The 22,941-nt window shown below is 31.4% G+C and overlaps 2 long non-coding RNA genes across 3 annotated transcripts in view; both read left to right on the plus strand.

Moving 5' to 3' along the window:
• LOC141700526 (uncharacterized) overlaps positions 1 to 18,071 on the plus strand; it is a 34,848-nt gene extending 16,777 nt beyond the window's left edge. The window contains exons 3-17 of one of the 2 annotated variants that reach the window (XR_012566392.1): positions 4,669 to 4,760; positions 5,159 to 5,228; positions 5,821 to 6,010; positions 7,712 to 7,800; positions 9,126 to 9,341; positions 9,449 to 9,503; positions 10,015 to 10,086; positions 11,240 to 11,326; positions 12,503 to 12,555; positions 12,649 to 12,810; positions 13,521 to 13,623; positions 14,043 to 14,098; positions 14,642 to 14,786; positions 16,139 to 16,241; positions 17,667 to 18,071. This is a non-coding gene — a long non-coding RNA (uncharacterized LOC141700526). Of the gene's footprint in view, positions 1 to 4,160; positions 4,181 to 4,668; positions 4,761 to 5,158; positions 5,229 to 5,820; positions 6,011 to 7,711; positions 7,801 to 9,125; positions 9,342 to 9,448; positions 9,504 to 10,014; positions 10,087 to 11,239; positions 11,327 to 12,502; positions 12,556 to 12,648; positions 12,811 to 13,520; positions 13,624 to 14,042; positions 14,099 to 14,641; positions 14,787 to 16,138; positions 16,242 to 17,666 lie in introns of those variants that run through there. The other variant, XR_012566391.1, reaches the window with a different exon arrangement.
• Positions 18,072 to 22,231: 4,160 nt separating this feature from the next.
• On the plus strand, positions 22,232 to 22,747 carry LOC141700521 (uncharacterized). The gene is made up of 3 exons (XR_012566388.1): positions 22,232 to 22,354; positions 22,463 to 22,602; positions 22,693 to 22,747. It is a non-coding gene; the product is annotated as an uncharacterized LOC141700521 (long non-coding RNA).
• Positions 22,748 to 22,941: the final 194 nt, after the last annotated feature.

Below are 22,941 nucleotides of genomic sequence, written 5' to 3' on the forward strand. Positions count from 1 at the left end.
TCATTTATTGCGATTTAATTAATTGAATGCGATCATCATATATACATGTACGTTGTTTGTTTTATTGACTGCGATCTTACTGTGTTGTTTTGTTGCGCTTGAGTATGTTCATTCGACATGGATTTATTGCTCTATTTATCGTTGTTAGTTGTACTCGAAGAATTTAGTGTTTGATTTGATATTGTTCTATTGGTATAACTGCTATTGTTTATTTATACGTATAGTGTGATTTTGGTAATTAAGAGAATGTTATGGTGGGAGCAATTTATGAACATTTTTACTTTATTTAGTTCAATTGAATATTTATGAGTCGAATCTAGACTTGATTAAATTAATGAGTCAAGTAGAATATTTAAGACTAGAGCTTGAGAAACCGTATTCGAAAAGAGAATAGAATTTGGGGACCTCTCTTGAGGTGTCTAGTTAACCATTATATAAGCCATAGGGATCGAGTCCGCTTAGTTTTATTAGGATATATTACCTTTTTTTTGTAGACTATTCTGGTGGACACTCATATATTTTTAAGGAGCGAGCGACCCTTATTAATGGTAAATTTTCTTCATGATCATATTTTCATTTGTATGATTATTTGCGATGAGGATTAATGATCGATTGAGCCTAATATGGAAGATGCAAAGTGATACTTAGTGCTTTGTCAAGTGGGTGCAGAAAAAATAATTTTGTTGTACTTTCTATCAAGAAGAAATTTCACAAAAAATAAGTATGACTGTAAATTTGTTAGATTAAAACCATGTCTTTAAAGGGCCACGCCAGGTCTGTTTCTAATGTTTTGTTTTCATATATTCTGATTGGTTAGGCTTATACTCGCTATCTGGAAGCGGAACTGCACGTGTTACTAGAAGAGAATGCACTCCTGCAACATGCTTTGGTAAGCAGGACACTGGCTACAACTTTGTTTCTGTAAAACCAATCTGCATGTTTATTATTAGTTCTCTTTTTGACTAGTGCATACATATACAAGAAGCAACAAAGAGGATAAAGCAGCAGGCATGTTGACCACATACTATCATGTCATATAACAATGCAATGCACACAGACACTGTAATTTTGCAGACAATGGAATTTTCACGAATCAAGTTCATAAATATTTCTTTCATATTTTTATTTCTTATAATCCCCAACAGAAAGTGAGGCAACTTGAAATTCCTAAATAAAATTACAATTTGCAGATTAGGACATAGTGATGATTTGCATATGAAAAACATTATTGCTTTTGAAGATTCAGTTATTAGAACAACGGGTAATGTGAATTTTTACATTGGATATGCTATGGAAACCTATGTAACCTGATGCAAATTGCTCAAAAGTTCTATGATAATAGTAGCTCTAATTATCGTTGTTAGTTGTGTATAGAGATTTTCCTATAATCCCCATACCTTATACACATGCGTACACTCAAATATAGACACTTTGGTGAATTATGCCAACCAGTGAACCTTTGACAATTAAAATTAGATATTATTAATCGGTTTTTGTTTTTTTATGTTATCATCATGCTAACTTCTGGATGGAAATTATGCTTCAGGTTGCATTTGAGATGCCAAGCATTATGGAGGAATGTATTTTGATTGTGTCGAAAGCAGCTGTGGGCACTTACATGTTCTGCTTGGGTAAGTTCAAAGCACTAATTCCCGAGTCCATCGTGTAACTTCTTCATAGCTACATACAATTCCACATACACACACACATTATCTGGACATTAGGCCAAGTAAAAAAACAGATCAGTGCCTAATAAGGAAAGTGGTTTATTACCTGATGATAGCAGTTGCAAGTCTGCAAGCCTTCATTAAAAAAATATTAAGGTTATTTAGGACGGATTTATTACACATTATAATCTAATCTGTGACTCTTCCTGATTAGATATAATATCTGAATTTGTTGTAGACATCCTTACATATAGCCAGATTCTCTTCATATATATGCTTTGCTTACTGCTATGCATATTTCAGGTTATATTCATGGCAATTAATAAAAAAGATAGATGAAATTGGTCGATTGGAGTCCCTATTACCCGGCATCCTTTGGAGGTTTATCATGGGACCAATTTGTTGGGGCCTTGCCTGTCTTTATTTAGGATTAGATGGTGAAGTGTTAAAGGCAACAATAATCCAGGTACTGACTATTCGTAATGATACGTAGAAACTATAAACTCAGTGTTAACGAATTGATTTGTTCAATGGCGATCTAACTACATATATTGTGAATGTTATTTCAGGCGACACTTCCTCCAGCATATTTATCTTTCTATTATGCTCAAGAATATAGAATAGATATCGATTGCATTAGCCATGGGTAAATTACTGTTTTTTGCCACTGAAATGATACGTATAAACTATAAACTCAGTGTTAACAAATTAATTTTGTTCAATGGCGATCTAACTACATATATTGTAAATGTTATTTCAGGTGACACTTCCTCCAGCATACTTATCTTTCTATTATGCTCAAGAATATAGACTAGATTATCGATTGCATTAGCCAGGGTAATTACTGTTTTTGCCACTGAAACTCTTTCCTGTATTTAGAGATCTACAAACTTATACTACTTAAAACCCAAGTAATACATTAATATATATATATATAAAAATATATAAATACAGTCATATAAATATATATATTAATATAAATTTGTGTTTGATCTGATATTGTTCTATTGGTTAACTGCTATTTTTTATTTATACACACAGCGTGATTTTGTAATTAATTGAATGTTATGGGGGAGCAATTTATGTTTTATGGGCTTGAACATTTTTACTTTATTTAGTTCAATTGAATATTAATGAGTCGAATCTGTAGTTGAATAAATTAATGAGTCAAGTAGAATATTTAGCCTAGAGCTTGAGAAACCTTATTCAAAGTTAAAGCTTCCGGCGGAAGCTTGTTTACATGTGAGAGTCAAAGAAGTACATTTAGCTCTGCAGCACAGGAAAGCATGATGGCAAGAGATGTAATTCTTTGCAACTTTCAGGGTAAAAGGCTAGGAAGGGGGTGAAGATACTATTCAAAACAGGCTGTAGGAATTATCATATACATAGATACATATACATATATATATAGAGAGAGAGATAGAGAGAGAGAGTAAAGCTCTACTTACGGTAAAAGAATTTTTGTGCAAAAGGCTTTGATGGTCTATTTATACTAAACCTCTACTTACAGTAAAAGAATTTTTGTGTAATATAAAATATAGTTCGTATAGAGTTTTTACCCTCATTTATCTTCATGTTGTAGCAACTACAATATCATGCACCAACTAATTTGTGCCCTTTTGTATTTAAATAAAAAATATTATATAGTAGTAAATATAGCCAGTTTTGCAGAGAAGCCAGAAAATGAGCAGGGGATTACATTTTAAAAATAGTAATTTCATGAGTATAAAGTTTAATAGTACAACAATTAATACTAATTGACAATGAAAATATTAATGTAACAGTGTATGAGATTATTTGAAAGGATGGGCTACTATGGAATATCATCAAATTTGATATTATACTTGACAAGGAAGCTGCACCAGGGCACGTTAACAGCATCAAACAATGTAACAAACTGGGTTGGCACCCCCTGCTACTATAGCTTTTCTGTCCTTAACCCCTCCTTCAAAACCATCATGTCCTTGGGATCTTCTTTAAAACAGGAATCCAAGGCCTTGTGTTGCGCATCAGCAACAATATATTCTTGAACTTTTCTGTAAAGATTAGTATAATTGTACTTCACCAATTTTTATCCATTTATGCTGCAACCAATTACTCACTTTCTGCTCAGCCAAAAACTTAAGGCCCAGTGGTCCGTCTTAATGAAAAAAGCGATTATCCATGAGATATACCGTCCAAAAACTTGGAGCCTTTTCAGATGTGCCATTTAGACACTTCCCCCTTTTCACTGTTATTTTGATCATTTGCCACATAATAATAAAAGAGAAAGAATGTATACTTTGCGATCTTGTTAGTTAATTAGATTTCTTGATACTATGAAAGCTTTCCGTAGTGAAATTTACAGTATTTAGCTCCTCCTCTTTTGTTTCTGCTACCTGGACTGACCAAAATTCATGTGGTTTACAGTGAAGTGAGGATAGAAGATTTGGAAACATTGAATTATCTAGACAATTTGTCTGATCGAAAATGCTTCAGTGAACAAGGAGATGCCAATTACTTTTGATTATGAGGTATACAGTCTTATGGGTGGGTTCCTTGAGTTTTGTACTACAATAGTGCACAATAAATGAGCATAGCTGTCATCATCTGCCGTTTATTGACACTCTTCTTCGAAATAAGGGATGTAAAAACTTAATTATGAACTAAGATAAGTGGAGGAAAATATGTGCAGTAAATCTCCTCATAAAACATATAACATTTCAGATATATAGAAACCTTTAAGGTAGATAATATATATGCAAGTGTCTCTTAGCCCAAACTAAACATCTTTTTTTTTAAGTGCCAATATGCAAAAACTTGTTTTGACTGATGTAAAGTCGCATTAACTATCATTCTTTTTTACTTTGAGTTCTATCTGTTGTGTGACAATTCTGAAGATAGATTGCTTATGGAGCAGCTTCAAGTGGAATGATATCATGTCAATTTTTTAAAAACCTTGAATCTACTGCCTTGTAGATGAAGGCTCTGACTTAGAAGTTGACATCTTATCTATTTTCAGGTGGATCGGGCTTATCTTTCTACAGAAGATTGTATTGCAGTCATCGATCACGGAAAGAAATTTGAGATAAATAAAAGGGTTACAAGATGCTGGTAAGATTTTGGCCGTATTTTGTTGGAATGAAAATAATAACTATATTTTCAAATCAATACAAGTAGAATGCATGTTATATATATGTTAAACGTAAAACAGATGCACAGATTAGTCATATAAGTAGCCTAATTAGTCATGACTTTCCTACAACAGTTAAATATAAATGTATATCTATTGCCTACGATTTCCACAATTCATTTTGATTTGAAGTTGTAATTTGTTATCTAGAAACTAGAAGGTGTCAATTTCCAGACTCTATTCACTTATACAATCTTGATTATATTGTGGCATAGTTAGACAATTTGACTGAATTATTTTACTATCTTATCTGTGATTTTTTTTAGATTTTTTATTGAACTTCAACTTCTACTTCATAAATTTTCTGAAATACTTGCAGAATCAATGAAGAAAATGCTCCATGAATCCCCTCCCCTTCCCCTGTTGAGTCATTGACATCTTGCTTCCAGGTAATTTTTTCATTTTTTTTAATTAATGCAAGATTTGTCATATTTGTTGCAGTTGTTATTTTTTAGATTTTATTTTTTTGCTATTATTTAAATTTGTTATAGAAATTCATGCTCTAACTAAAATCAATAGAATTTTCGCAAAAAAAAATCCACTAGAATTGAAATACTACCCAACATATTACTGATGTCATCGGTGCAACCATATTGGGAGGTTAAGAAACGTCATTTGGTAGATGCAAAAGTAGTCAATTTTTACCTTTAAATATTCACATTTGGATTCATAAATCTCATATGGAGACTCAGAATACCATATTTAGTCATTTGCTTCTCTGAGGTATCAATTTTTTTTGTTACATATTCCAGATTACTCCACTGGAGACTGGTCACAGCTCATTCTGAATGCTGTACATAGTTAGTGTCTGCTATATCTTTTACCGGCAATATCAAATCATAGATATTTTACTTATTCATGGAAGTGGTGTGCTTTACTGTAACACGGGAAGGTCTAATAATAAGTTACTTTAGAATCATATTATTGATCATGTTATAAACTTTTTCTTATAATTTTCTTAACAAGTGCCCTGGTTTTCAGCAATTGCTTGAGGAAGCTGTTGCAGGCCATCTAAATCCATAGCATCTGACCATGATTGGCTCAGATGAAGTCTCAAAATATTATTACTGTGGATTCTTCATTAATGTCCATCCAATTATTTAGAGCTGCTGCAACCTACTAGATGCGGTAATGCCCGGAATAGTACATGCATGGGTGCAGACAACAAAAGGTGTCTCTTAATCTTTTTCAAAGACCTATTTATTATCTTTTGCATATATAGTATATAAATACTTGATATTCCTTCCTTTCCTCTGCGGTAATTGTTCATATTCCTAATTGAATACCGCTTGCGATTGTTCAGATTCCTAATTGGCATATGATCTGTAGATATATAGTCTAACCTTTTCACAACTTTTGAAGGAATTTACTTTGGTGGATAAATGAGGTCTCAAATATAATGCCTTGCTAGCTTGTAATCAGGGTCTTAATTTTAACCATCTAGTCTTCTGTTGTAGACAACAAAGAAATATTAAATGTGTACAGGCTCCTTTTGAACAATGTTCACTAAATAAATGTGCTTCTCTGATTGGTTTCTCTACCGTTTTCTTAACTTCCTGTACCAGATCTAGATGCTACTCTATCCCCTGATGATGGCCGTACAATATTTTTAGAATAAACTTTCATGTCGAATATGGACTTGGAGTATTTGTTTAATGTAAAATTAAACTAACAATGCAATAAATTAAATAGAAATTTCCATCTTCTTGTTATACTTGGTATTTGAATAAACACCTTTCAATTCATAGAGTAATTGACAATGTTGGAATTTGAATTTGTAAAATGTAGATGTAAAACATTTTAATTTACAACAGACAAAAGTTTGCCAAGGTATGATTTGTTAAAATGATGATTTGAGTCCATAAAGTGCTTATATTAATTTCAGCCTACAATTGTAATTTGGAGGTCTTAAGCTTACTAAACTGAAGAATTTGTATGCTGATATTGATGTGCATACAGTTGAGGAAACTTTTCCCACTACAACTTATCGAGTTTCACCTTGGATGAAGTAATTCTATTATATGCCAACCAAATATTCCTCTGGCTAAATATTTTCTGCTATAAAAATACTAAATCAATGACAACACTATTAAATTCAGTGACATGCCTTGACATGTAGTTTTCTGTTTTTCTGATGTTTTTGTTTGTGTTTGATTTCTTAGAATAGTATACAAGTTAAGGAATAGAAAGTTTAGGCTAGAAATGCAAGAGAATCAGATAGGATTCAGTTATAGAGAGAGACGTTGGTGGAATAATAACTTCTATTTTCTGAATAATAGTTCAAACATGAACGTAATTAAAATATTGATGGTCAGTTTATACTAAACCTCTACTTCAAGTAAAAGATTACAACACCCTTGCTATACTTTAGCTTTTTTGTCCTTAGCCCCTCCTTCAAAACTATCATGCCCTTGGGATCTTCTTTAAAACAGGAATCCAAGGCCTTATGTTGCGCAACAGAACTTTTCTGTAAAGATTAGTATAATGGTACTTCATCAATTTGTTATCCATTTATGCTGCAACCAATTACTCACTTTCTGCTCGGCCAAAAACTTAAGGGCCCCATGGTCTGTCTTAATGAAAAAAGTGATTATCCATGAGATATGTTGCTGAAGTTGCCTATGTATATGCATATGAAATGAACAGAAGTATATTGAACGTAATAAAAGGGTGCAAGGTCATTTTTCATCTTTTCTTTCGCTATGTGTATAGTATTACTTGTATCGTCAAAATTAGTTGTAGTTGTACGGCCGCTTCAAACATCATCCGGGAAGATAAAGTAAAAATTCATTTGATGAAGTATTGGATCATGTATACACACCTGATTATAGCATGTGCTTTGATTATAATGATTTTTTCCTTTTAACTACAGAGTGGTACAAGCACTAATTTTCGTGAAGAATGCTTCAACGTCGTCATGAAAAGCTTAGAAGTGCAATGGAAGGAAATATAGTTAAAGATGTAAGTATTGATGATGACGTGAATATGGTTTGATGCGTTATTCCGAAGCAGTCATCAGATTCTAATTCTGCTAGAATTCTTAGAGATTGACCTAAAGGTTATATCCTCAGTTAACATTATAGATTGTAAAGTTTTTTATTTAAACTTAGATAGTAATGTTTATTTGTTTCGGCTTAATTATTCTATCTTAAAATAATTTTTTAACATGTGTTTCGGACAAGCTCAAAACCCCCTCCCCCACCAATTATGTCAGAAAATGCTGCCATAATAACGAGTAACGGATCAATCTAAAATTTTAAAGTTTGATTGGAAGATACGCACTAACCAGATTTTTTATATATAACTAACATGGAACATCGATAAAAAGTAGATATTCTTATTTGTTATCTGACCTCAGGAGGCGGAATTAGAGGGCACCGGGAGAAAGTCTTGATATCCGCCGACTGTCTAAGTTCACAAAAAATTTAGTGTAAAATGTTGAAAAAAATATAAAATAATTTAGTTTGGTTTCTCCAAATATTAGTCGGTCCCCATAAATTTTATTTCTGGTTCCGTCTTGTTAGGTTTTTAACTCCTATTATAATAAGAAATGACATGCAATCATGTATGTAATATTTAATAGTTGATATAATTATTTTAGATATTTAAGTAGATTATTACAGATTAACCCATATTTTCGGTCACCGAAATTCGAACTCCATAAAATCAACGTTGTATTAAAACTATGTAAATTACTTTAGAAAAATTTCAGAACTATTAAATCATGAACTGTCACTCAGATTTAAAATTCTTTAAATATTTTTGTTAAAGAATATGACTTTAAATGTCAAAACATACTTGAAAAAAGTCTGTGATATAGCCATATGCAAGAAATATTGAAGTAGACAATGAGTGGGCTGGGGCCGGGGGAGTGGGGCACCGAATCCGGGAATGTATTCGATCAAGATTTTAAAGGATTTTTTTAGATAATTGAAATAAAGAGGCATTGAATTTGAATTTAAAAAAATATTTTAAAATCTGATGGTATTTAATAGAGATTAGAAAAAGTTTTTCAAAATCCGAGTGTATTCAATTTTTATTTTCAATCCTATTATTATTTAAATTTTAAAATTTTCATTTTTTTTTTCATTTTTTTAATATTTTCATTTCTTTTGAAATCTTTTTTTAATCATTTCATTATTAATATATATATATATATATCTTAATTATATTACAAATTAAAAATTACATAAAACTGATTAAATAATAATTAAGTAGGACATACTAAAGTTGGACTTGGGCTAGTTGGGCCACTTAATTTACTAAGCCCATATTTTGCTTAACAGGCTTCAAAAATAAGGAAATGGGCAGTGGACTTGGGCTCGTCCCCGGCATGGCCTATATAATACGGCTTAGGGATTATATCTTTTACATATACAAGCAATTTCATAGAAGCATGGTTTTAGAGGTGAAATCGAGTTGCATCCGATCGATCTCTCTTTGTACACGAAGCTGTCTCAACATATTCAATCTCTCAATCGCCCCTTTTTATTATTTATAAGGTGTCAATTTCGAGACTCTATTCACTTATACAATCTTTTATGAGGATAATTTTTTATTATTATTATTTAATTCTTCATTCTTGTTTGAATTTCTGAATTACTTGCAGAAACAATGAAGAAAGTGCTCCACGAATTCCGCTCCTGTTCACGTGTAGTTTCCAGGTAATTCTTCGTATTTTTCGAAATTAATGCGAGATATATAATAGTATTTATTTTTGTTACATACAACAAGTTGATCTAGTTTTGTGTAATTGTGTGTGTGTGTAAAGTGTATGAAGAAGAAATCTAGAATGGATCCGGCCACATTCATTTTGGTTGTTCTTTCTATTTAAACGGATCACGTTGAAATGTCGAAATTTCCAGGCGTAAACCCGTATAATTTGAAAAATTAATGTTAATACTTAACTTTATCGGAGGGCAATGAGGCATTTACGGTATATTTACAGTGAAATGATTATATAGTGAAGGATTAATATGATAGGTGCAAAGTGATACCTAGTGCTTTGTTAAGTGGTTGCAGAAAAATAATTTTGTTAATAATTTCTATTTACGAAGAAATAATCACAAAAAATAAGTATGACTATGTAAATATGTTGGATTAAAACCGTGGTCTTTGAGAGGGCCGCACCAAGTCTGTTTCTAAAGTTTGTTTTTATGTATTATGATTGGCTAGGCTTATAGTCGTGATCTGGAAGCGGAACTGCACGTGTTGCAAGAAGAGAATGCCCGTCTGCAACATGCTTTGGTAAGTAGGACATTGGCTACAACTTTGTTTGTGTAAAATGAATCTGCATGTTTATTATTAGTTACTTCTTTTTGGCTAGTGCATACATTAACTAGAAGCAACAAAGAGAATAAAGAAGCAGACATGTTGACCATGTACTAATCACTTCATATAACAAATTGCAATGCACACATTCACTGTAAATTTGCAGATAATGGAATTTTCACGAATCAAGTTCATAAATGATTTCTTTCATTTTCTTTTCTTTTAATCCGCATCAGAAAGTGAGGCAACTTGAAATTCCTAAATATAATTACAACTTACAGATTAGTATATAGTGAGGCTATGCATATGAAAAGCATTATTGCTTTTGATGATTCAGTTATTAAAACAACGGGTATGTGATTTTTTACATTGGATAAGCTATAGAAACCTATGTTACCCGATGTCACAAAGCACACATGCAAATTGCTCAAAAGTTCTATGATGATAATAGTAAGAGAATCATCACATGGAAGTAAGTAATTTGAAGATTATATCTAAAAGTTCATGACTAGATAAAGAATGGAAATTATTAATACTATAGCGGGCTATATATCATTAATGCTATTCAGGCTGAAAGTCAAGATGGATTATTAAACAAACCTTTCCGGTAACTTTTTTATCTTCAACAGGTAGAATCACAGGATACACTCGCCCTTTAATGCAAAACCTATGACTAAATGGAAGAAAGTTAAATTGAAGCCGTAATCAGTTAGATCAGTTAGTGATGTATACCTAACTGAAAGTCCTAAAATGAAAGCCCTAAAATGGAAACCTAAATCTAATCACCTGTAAAATCAAAACATTTTGTTGAGAGCGAGTATAGTGTTTGTACTCCATTATTTGGGATGAGGATTAATGATAGATTGAGCCTCTTCTAATCCTTTGATAAGGGTTCATACCCATTGCTGGCTGTGTTGCTCCGACTCGGCTATTCAATAGGCGGTACCTGTGTCGGCGCGGAATCCGTGCCAGATTCATGGTCTTGAAACCGAATCCTTCTTTCTTTGTCATTACTGGAAAATAATTGTACCTCACCAAAAAATATTCAAAGTTTGCCGTAAAAATCATCCCTCCGGTAATAATCGCAGATCTACCGGTGCTTTGAAGGTGACTTTGTATATGTTTGCAGATGTGGGTAGATGATGGATACTTGGATATGTATGACTCTGTGTACCCGAGTCCAAATATTATAGAGCAGCTGCACCTACTGGATCTGGTAATTCCCAGAATAATACATGGTTGTAGAAAGCAAAAGATAAAGATTATTACCCTAGTCCCTTTAATTTCTGTCTAAAGCCCCTATTTATTACCTTTTCGCGAATATATTAGAGAACTAAGTATACCTTTCTTTCCTTTTCGACAATTGTTCATATTCCCAATTGAATACTTTCCGCTTTAGTAATTGTTCAGATTCCTAATTGGCCCATATGATTTGTAGATATATAGTCTTATTTAGTTATTTGTCAACGACTGTTGATGAAATTTACCTTAGCGGATGTATGAGGTCTCAAATATAATTTCTTGCTAACTTTTAATCAGGGTCTTCATTTAACCTTCTAGTCTTCTGTTGTAGACAACAAAGGATAGTTAGATGTGTACAGGCTCCTTTATTTCTTCTCCGTCTATGAATCTTAGTATCTTATTCTTACCAACCTCAGAGCTCCACTTTTTGTGATGTTTCGGATTCGACTCAAAAGCTGTAATCCGATTTCTGACGCACTACACCAACATCGCAAAAGATTTATATTTCTCATTACACAAATACATGTATCACCATTTCCTTTCGGTAAAACGCAGAACACACAAAATCTTTTAAGAGAATAATACCCAATATTCGATGTTTCGTTCAAGAGCTTAGGCAAACTAATTTGACCCATCTAACTTTGGATGACAAATTATATTGAAATTTTCCATAATAATGTTTCTAAAAAAACGCCACTTTTCCCTGTTGTGTGGTACTACAATTAAAGTGTATAATGAGCAGACTTTCTTGCACTACTACTGCCTCTTGTGCCCCCTGGCATTGAAGTGTATAATGATTATGTGCAGGCTTTCTTGCTGGTAATTGCAATCTATGTTGTTATTTAGGTTGTAATCTTAAGTTGTTCTTTTGGCTTGCTATTTAAGTGCTTCTAGCGACAACTTGTTGTTTGAATTATCTCTCTGTAAGTGATCCATGATGGAATTTCCTTAAGAAAATAAATTCTGGGTTGTGGCGCATTACAGAATGACCAAATTTGTACTTTAGAAACTAGAAAAAAGGGAGGAGAATAGTTGTAAGTTTAAAATGTGCGTTATGTATTTGTTGAGCGAGTGATGAGTAATCAAGTTATGCTGCTTAATATACAATACCGGGCGTAATTTTAAATATATTCCTAAATGTTTTCTGTAGATTCCCAGGCCTTATAATGCAAGCGAGGAGGAATCTCTGTTTGTTTTCCCAAGGTATATACCAATTATCGTTATATGCACATTGCAGTCTTGTTATTTGAAATCATTGTACCGATAACTTGATGCATGTTTTAAAATATTCTCTAGTTTCGCTCCTCGGCTTCATTTTAAGAAAAAGGTCATGCAAGAAACAAAGGATGGAGAATTGATAATGATCCTCCTCCCATAAAACAGAAGGCTTAGCGGGAAAGACTTATTTGACTTGCTGCTCAGTCCTTCAGAGGAAGATTTAAAGCAGTGGCCCTACAGGTTGACTTTTGATGTATTTTCCTACTAATTTACCTGACAAGTATATTCTAGTTACGCCAGGTTTTTTAAAAGTACTTCTATGCAGATATATTGTTTTTTCCTTTACAAACTAGGCCTAACCGGTATTTAAAAAAAATAATAATTTTATATAACCGCAGAAGATAGTGATCATGTTGCAAGTTCCCATATGCTATATGCTGATTGGATCCCTGGAAGCTTCCACATGTTTGATAACTTTGAGATGATACAAACCTTTAGTTATAGAAACATTTTGTACTTGGTGAAGTTGATGTATTACTTTTTTTTGTAGTTCACCTGTGTATATGTTTTCACATCTAAGATCATATTTGTAGGTAGAGAAATGGCAGGACAGTAAAAACTGTAGGCTAAGAGTTTCTTGGGTACATGAATGATAGTGATTATTATCAATCCACATATAATAATATGAATTTGTTAACATAGCTTTATATAGTTGAAAGTGACGCTGGGAGCCTTTTCAGATGTGCCATTTAGACACTTCCCCCTTTTCACTGTTATTTTGATCATTTGCCACATAATTATAAAGGAGAAAGAATGTAGAGTTTGCGATCTTGTTGGTTAATTAGATTTCTTGATACCATGAAAGCTTTTCCGTAGTGAAATTTACAGTATTTAGCTCTTCCTCTTTTGTTTCTGCTACCTGGACTGACCAAAATTCATATGGTTTACAGTGAAGTGAGGATAGAAGGTTTGGAAACATTGGATTATCTAGACAACCTGTCTGATCGAAAATGCTTCACTGAACAAGGAGATGCAATTACTTTTGAATCTGAGGTATACAGTCTTATTTGTGGTTCCCTAGTACTTAGTTTTTTACTTCAATAGTGCACAATAAATGAGCATAGCTGTCATCATCTCCCGTTTAGTGACACTCTTCTTCGAATTAAGGGATGTAAAAACTTAATTATGAACTAAGATTAGTGGAGGAAAATATGTGCAGTAAATCTCCTCATAAAACGTATATCAATTTTAGATATATAGAAGGGAGGAATATGAAATTTCCAGACTATATTCACTTATACAATCTTGATTATCTATGTGTGTGTATACTGTGTGTGTATACATATGATTGTGGCACAGTTAGACCATTGGACTGAATTATTTTACCATCTTTAAGTTTGTTCTGTGATTTTTTTTTTAATTTTATTATCGAACTGCTACTTCTACTTCATAAATTTCTGAAATACTTGCAGAAACAATGAAGAAAATGCTCCATGAATCCCCTCCCCCGTTGACATATAGTTTCCAGGTAATTGTCCATTCTTTTTAAATTAATGCAAGATTTGTAATATTTGTTGTTTTTTTTTAGATATTTTTATTTGCTATTATTTTATTTTTATTATAGAAATTCATGCAACTAAAATCAATAGATTTTTTGCAAAAAAAATAGATAAATCTCACTAGAATTGAAATACTACCCCACATAATACCTATGTGATCAGTGCAACCATATTGAGAGGTTAAGAAACATAGTGTCTTACCCATCATCGAGACTCATAAATCACATTTGTTTGATGCAAAAGTAGTCAATTTTTACCTTTTAAGTATTCACATTTGGAGTTATAAATCTCATATGGATACTCTAAATACCATATTTATTATTTAGTCATTTATACCTTTGAGGTATCAATTTTTTTGGGTACGTATTCCAAATTACTCCATTGGAGACCGGTCACAACTCATTCTGAATGGTTTACATAGTTAATGTATGTTATATCTTTTACCGACAATATTAAATCATACATATTTTACTTATTCATGGAAGTGGTGTGCATGACTGTAACATGAGAAGGTCTAGTTTTGCTCCTCCGCTTCAGTTGAAGCAAATGGTCATGCAAGAAACGAAGGATGAAGAGTTGATCATTATCCTCCTCCCAAGAAACAGAAGGATTACTGCGAAAGACTTCAGAGGAAGATTTAAAGGAGTGGCCCTACAGGTTAACTTTTGATGTATTTTCCTATTAATTTACATGACAAGTATATCCTAGTTATGCACGGTTTATTTAAAAATACTTTTTTGCAGATATATTGTTTTTTTCCCTTTACAAACACGGCCTTAATCGGTATTTAAAAATAAATAAATTATATAACTGCAAAAGATAGTGATTGTGTTGCAAGTTTCCAAATGCTATATGCTGATTGGATCCATGGACGCCTCCACATGTTTGATAACTTTGAGATGATACGAACCTATGGTTATAGAAACATTTTGTACTTGGTGAAGTTGTTGTATTATCTCTTTTGTAGTTTGCCTGTGTATTTGTTTTCGCATCTAAGATCATATTTGTAGGTATAGAAATGGCAGGACAGTAAAAATTGTAGGCAAAGAGTTTCTTGGGTACATGAATGTTGGTGATTATTATCAATCCACATATATTAATATGAATTTGTTGACAGCTTTCTTTCTTTGTCTTCCATAGTTATGAGTTTCGACTTAGGGTTTCTCTTTCATCTTGTGGGAATCTCAACATGATATCGCACATCAGGAACATTGACAGCAGCCTTTAGTTTCTCATTTGGCTACCATACATATTTGTCTGTTTCGGATATCTGGTATATACTGACATTTTTGAACCTAAATACTCTGTCACTGGTTGTAGTGTGTTGTGACATGAAATAAAACAAAGATCATAGAAACAGGACTGGGCTAAGTTGGCAGTGACATTTAAGTACCTATTAAAACCTCTGCTATTTGTAAATGGTTGACGTTTTCGTGCTATGTATGTATGTCATTTAGTAATCTTTTGCATATCACCAAAATGGTGCTACTGAGTACAATGCTACATTTTCAACTCCCTCTCACTGTTAGTTTTTAAGGGAATATATTACTTACTTAAAAGTAGAAGAGGCTTATGCTAAACGCCGCTTTAATATTTTTTAAAAACATTTCATTTGTTTTAAGTAGGTGAAATAAAGTTAAGTGCGTTTACCTTTTATCAACACAATATGAGAGAAAAATGATCATACTGACATGTTTAAATTACTGCCACATTTTAGTACATGCACAATACATTTAAGTTATAGTTGAAACACATGTGTGCGTTATGTTTTACATAAGTGACACTTGAAGGCTTTTCAGATCATGTGCCATTAGACACTTCTCCTTCTCAATGTTATTTTGATCATTTGCCACGTAATAATAAAGGAGAAGGAATGTAGACTTTGCGACCTTGTTGCTTAATTAGATTTCTTGATACTATGAAGGCTTGCCGGAGTGAAATTTATAGTATTTAGCTCGTCCTCTTTTGTTTCTGCTACCTGGACTGACCAAAATTCATATGGTTTACAGTGAAGTGAGGATAGAAGGTTTGGAAACATTGAATTATCTAGACAACCTGTCTTATCGAAAATGCTTCACTGAACAAGGAGATGCAATTACTTTTGAATCTGAGGTATATAGTCTTATGTGTGGTTCCCCAGTACTTAGTTTTTTACTTCAATAGTGCACAATAAATGAGCATAGCTGTCATCATCTCCCGTTTACTGACACTCTTCTTCTAATTAACGGATATAAAAACTTAATTATGAACTAAGGTTGAGTTAATTGCACTTTGCAACCCCCGCCTTTCATTTAAAATCAAAACATTATACCTACTTTGCAAAATACAGTTTGCAACTCTTAACTATCAACTATAACATGCATCCCCTGTGGTTATAAAATTTAAATTAAAATGTTAATATTAATAACTAAAATTTCAAATTAATTAAAATATTTATTTTAATGCATTTTTTATATGAAAAAAATTATAGCTATTTTCTATTAGTAATACTCTAAATTAATCATAATGCTAAATACTTAAAATATACTTATCAAGCGAAATATATGTTTATATATATAATCATAAAGTTTCTAAATATATCTATATTTTAAAATTTTAAAAATTATACTGAGTAATAAAAATAATTAAAATTAATATTATTTTTATAATTTGAAATTCTAAATTTTAGTTTAATTTTAAAAAAATTATCATTTAAATATTTTGATAAATTTTAATTTTACCATCTACAATATAAATATTTTTAACAAAATGGTTAAAGGGATGCATATTGTATTTGATATGTAAAGGCTCCTTCATTTTCCTAGTCCAGATATCATGACTAAAGTTCATTTAATTTTATCTGAACAACAGATAGTAAGATTGCAGTTTTCCAGTGTACTGGGCCTAGCTCTCACTTTCTTCCATTGTAAAGGTTAACGTTCCCATTGGGTATAAAACTGGTCTCATAAGTTTCTGTAGCAAAACTTATGTTATTCCATGTGACCACATATTCTCATAAGCCTTAACTTCTTTTTTCTGACTGCTGCTTTGAATTCGTAATTGTTTCCTTTTTGACAATGATGTTCACTGTGCTTCTGTGATTGGTTTGTGTACTTTTCTCTTAACTTCCTATAGCAGATATAGACGCTACTCTATCCCCTGATAATGGCCGTACAGTATTTTCAGAGTACATTTTCTTGTCGAATATGGACTTGGGATATTTGTTTGATATGAAATTAAACTAACAGCGCCATAAATTAAATAGGGATTAATGTCTGTCTTTAAGGAAAAAAGTGCTTATCCATGTGATATGTCCAAACTGCATATGTATATGCATATTAAATGAACACAAGTATGTTTAACGTAATAAAAGGGAGCCAGGTCGTCTTTCACTTTGCTTGGTTTATAGTACTACTTGTATTGTCATATTAGTTTTAATTGGTATCTGGGATGAGGGAAGATAAAGTGAAAACTCATTTGATGAAGTATTGGATCATATATACACCACCTGATTATAGCATGTGCTTGATTATAATGATCTTTTCTTTTTTACTACAGAGGGGTATAAGCACAATTTTTTGTGGGGAATGTTTCGACGATGTCATGGAAAGCTTAGAAGTGCAATCGAAGGAAAGGTAGTTGAAGACGTGAATATTGATGATGATGTCGACATGCTAGGCGGGGAACTTTTGGGACCGTTGATGTGTTATTCCAAAGCATTCATCAGATTCTAATTCTGCCAGAATTCCTAGAGATTGAACTAAATGTTATTCAGCGGATTCGTAGAGATTTTGACCTAAACGATATTCCTTCTGAACCTAAGTCAAATTCCAATTCTGCTGAAGTTCGTAGAATTTATTCTTACCTCAACGACATTTTACAGGACGACGGTTAACATTATAGATTTTAATGTTTTATTTTTCAAAATAAGTTAGTAATGTTTATTTGTTTGAAATAAATGCTACTTTTCAAAGTCTTTTACGATTTTACTTTGAATTTTTTTTATAAAAAATACGGTTTCCAAACAAAAGTAACCACGTACAAATTCTTTATTTCAAAAAAAGTCATGTACAATAACTTTCCTATTTTGAATTTTGATACTATTCATGGTAAGCGATTGACTATTAATTTATGTCTAATCTATAAGATCAAATATAGTCATCTTGATGAATTCGTATTTATGAGTATTTTAATACAATGAATTTTTTATATTTAATAGTAATACAAAATTAAAGATATTAACAATCAAAAATGTGTATTGGCAAACGTGTCCAACATAAATAGGACACGTTTTTAGAGACAGAGCGAGTACGTTTTTTGTGAAACATTTTTACTGTCCAAGTAAAAGCCTTCAACTCACTAATCAACAATCATGGAGCAAATGTCAATTTTACAATGTTGACAATTAAAAATCAAGAAAGTTAACAAGATTTAAAAACCCAACCTGCAGTCAGATTATGTACCATATTCAAGTATAATGTTTTCTTTTACATTCGGGTAAAGTACAAATTGCTTCTGATAATGTAAAGATAATTAATAACACCAAGTATACCGGTTTTTAGCCCTATATGGTACATGGGTAGAATATTGTTTAAAATGGCACGACATGTAAAAACAGTCCAAATAGTATGTAGAAACGCATAAAATGGTAACGTTTAGCTAAAAATACTAAGGGTTCATTTGTTAAATCTAAAAATTTATGGATGCTGAGATTTGTGAAAATTTGGATGAACGATGTTGTTTGTTAAAAAAATTTATACATTATTTGGATGATAATAATTTCTTTTAATATTGATTTTATTTAATATTTTTTTTTTGAGATTGATATCTATATTAATATTAAGATTAGAATCAATATATTAAATTAGATGAGTCATAATCATTATATATAATATCATTATATATTCTAATAAAAAGATATTATAATAGTAAAATTATCCAATAATATAATATTATTATATATGCTAACAAGAGAAACTATATTATTATTTTTGTCATTCGATTTACCTATAAAAAATTAATTTTAATAAAATAAATACAATTAAATACATGTTATTATAACTTAATAAAATAAATACAATTAAATACATGTTACAATAACTTCACTTACACCCAAAAAAAGTCAAGAGAAAAGACAAGGAGTGAATTCAAATCACGTGTTTTGATTGAATACCAATATTGTATAGGATAGCAGCATAATATATAATATTTTGGAATATAAAAAGTAAACGAGTATCTGAACGACATAGGTGAGAAACTGGTGGATGGGTCGTCCATATTTTTTTTCCCTTTGACTGAGATTATATAAAAATTAACAAACAATCTTATCCATACCATATTTTGAATTGTACTCTAAAATCTCTCATCCAGTTGTTATCAAATGAGTCCTAAATTGTTTAGCGCGTTGGTTGTTATTAATACTAAACTTTAAATTCTATATCAGTGTACCATTTATTAATTTATAAAAATATTAAATATTATAATAAAAAAAAATTATATACTACGTGTAATTTTATAATAAAAAATTAAGTTATCAATTAAAAATATAAAAATATTAAATATTATATTATTTAAATTATTTAAAATTATAACCTTAAAAATATTTAAAATTACTTATATAAATTGTAACAATCAACCAAACATGATATTAATATACTATCAATATCAATTCTAGCAATCAATTAAACATACGTCATATGATATTAGTTCTATATATCGTTAACCCAATATCACCTCCCAAACCCTTGTCATTCCCCTAACAAGTGAAATGACCTCATACACTCTTTTCTCCTCTATATAACTAGATATGCACAAAAAGGCTAGAGCCAAAAAGTGGGCCCGGATCGATTTCAGTCAAATTCTAATAAAGCCCTGGGCAAAACCCGGTCCGGTCAGATACGGTTAAAAGCCCGGTTTTTGGCCCAACATGATTAAAATTTGATTTTTCTAATATTTTTTTTATATATATTTATGTATTTACATTATCTATGAATATAATAATAGTGTAAACACATATATATTTACACATTCATTACTAATAATATTATTTATATACTTTATTATAAGATTCATGAAGTAAGATATAATAAGTACACTATATATATTTGGATAATATTTATAAAACATATTATTTTATAAATATGTTCATTTTTACCCCAGCTTAAATATTTTCAATAAAATAGTGTTTTTATAAAATATTTCATGCAAAATACGAATTTTTTGCAATAATTTAGTTGTTAACCTATATAGTCTTTAAAATCTCTAATAAAGCTCGATACGATCTAATGCGGCTCCAAAAACCGGTAAAATTCGACTTGAAAATCAAAACGGACTCTGAAATTTTTCGAAAATCCCGACCCGATATATGATATTAATACACTATCAATTTCAGCAATCAACCAAACATATGTGATATCATATTAGTTTCATATATCGTTAACCTGATACGACCTTCCAAACACTTACCACTCCCCTAACAAGTGAAATGACCCTCTAAGAGCAACTTTAAGAGTTGTTTCACAAATTCTTAAATAAATTACTATGATATGTACTTCGAAGTCACTTATCACTATCCAACTCCAACAATCCTATTCAATTAAATTTTATTGGTTTAAAAATAATTATATACACATTAAGCTATACTGCAGGTATTGGAGGGTTTAGAGCGGAAGTACTATATACTAATATAAAATTAGTTGAGAAATCATTATATGCTGCTTAATAAAGATGAAGATTTTGAAGATCTTAAATTGTAGGGAGACATAATGAGAGTGTTGGAGATGATTTTTGTGTTAATTCTTTTAAAACATAACTGAGGAGGGATGATAGAGTAGCGCTCAGATATTCTCTAAACTCTTTTCTCCTAGTATATATAAGTAGAGATGCACAAAAAGTTTAGACCCAAAAGTCGGCCTGGATCGATTCGGTCAAATTCCAGTGAAGCCCTATGCAAACCCCGGTCTGATCCGACCCAATTAAAAACCCGGGCTTCGGCCCGAGCCGATCTTTGGCATGACCCGATCCCAGTTAAAAGTAATTTTAATTTTCAATTTTATTAATATTTAAATTTTAAATTTTTCATTTTTTTTTATTTTTTAATCTTTTCATTTCTTTTGAAATTCTTTTTAAATCATTTTATTATATATATATATATATATTAATTATACTACAAATTAAAAATTATATAAAACTGATAAAATAATAATTAAACATGACATACTAAAAATTGGACTTCGGCTTTGAATAAGAGCTAGTTGACCACCTAATTTATCAAGCCCATGTTTTGCTCGGCCTATATAATAAGCTTAGGGTTAGGGATTAGCACCCGTTTATTATATCTGCTACATATATAATAAGCTTGAGTTTGGGTTTTGGAGGTGAAATCGAGTTGCAGGCTTGCAGCCGATTGATTTCTTTTTGTACACGAAGCTGTCTCATCATATTCAATCTCTCAATCGCCCCTTTTTATTAAATATAAGGTGTCAATTTCGAGACTCTATTCACTTTTACAATCTTCTATGAGTATAATTCATGTTTTTTATTATTTAATTCTTCATTTTTATTTGAATTTATGAATTACTTGCAGAAACAATGAAGAAAGTGCTCCACGAATCTCGTCCCCGTCCCCGTACAGTTTCAACTCAAGTTTGAAAATGTTTTTATGTTTCCTGCAAGCAATTGTTGGGCTCACTGCTCACCATTTCATGGAGTATAAGTAATATTTTATTTGTTTCAGATATATAATAGATAGATTTGTTTCAGATGTAATATTTTAAATTGTCATGTTCTTGTAATATTTTATTTTTTAATTATGTAATGTATTTTAATAATAAGTAATATTTTTATTTTTAATCTTATTAATATTTAATTTTTAAATTTTAAATTTTAAACACGTTTAGTCGGAGTGGGTCACTTGATTTACCAAGCCCATGAAGAAGGAAATGGCAGTGGACTTGGGTCACTTGATTTACTAAAAGTTGGATTTGGGCTTTGAATAGGAGCTGGTTGACCACCTAATTTACCAAGCCTATGTTTTGCTTACTGGGCTTCAAAAATAAGGAAATGGCACTTGCTCGGCCTATATAATACGGCTTAGGGTTAGGGATTAGCACCCGTTTATTGTAATCAATTTCATGTAATCATGGTTTTGGAGGTGAAATCGAGTTGCAGCCGATTGATTTCTTTTTGTACACGAAGCTGTCTCATCATATTCAATCTCTCAATCGCCCCTTTTTATTAATTATAAGGTGTCAATTTCAAGACTCAATTCACTTGTACAATCTTTTATGAGTATAATTTATGTTTTTTTTTAGTTTAATTCTTCATTTTTATTCGAATTTCTGAATTACTTGCAGAAACAATGAAGAAAGTGCTCCACGAATCTCGTCCCCGTCCCCGTACAGTTTCAACTCAAGTTTGAAAATGTTTTTATGTTTCCTGCAAGCAATTGTTGGGCTCACTGCTCACCATTTCATGGAGTGCAGAGATTCTTAAGGTCCTCTTCTTGTACAATCTTTTATGAGTATATATTTTTTTTTTTATATTTAATTCTTCATTTTTATTTGAATTTCTGAATTACTTGCAGAAACAATGAAGAAAGTGCTCCATGATTTTCGTTCCTGTTCACGTGTAGTTTCCAGGTAATTCTATTATATTTTTATTTTTGTTAAATACAACAAGTTGATCTAGATTTGTGTAATTGTGTGTGTGTGTAAAGTTTATGAAGAAGAAATCTAGAATGGATACGTTACACGTTCATTTTTGGTTGTTTTTTCTATTTAAATGGATCCCGATCCGTCAAAACTATCGAAATTTCCAGCCTCAAACCCATATA

Source organism: Apium graveolens, unplaced genomic scaffold, assembly GCF_009905375.1.
Source record: "Apium graveolens cultivar Ventura unplaced genomic scaffold, ASM990537v1 ctg2493, whole genome shotgun sequence".
Classification (NCBI taxonomy): domain Eukaryota; kingdom Viridiplantae; phylum Streptophyta; class Magnoliopsida; order Apiales; family Apiaceae; genus Apium; species Apium graveolens.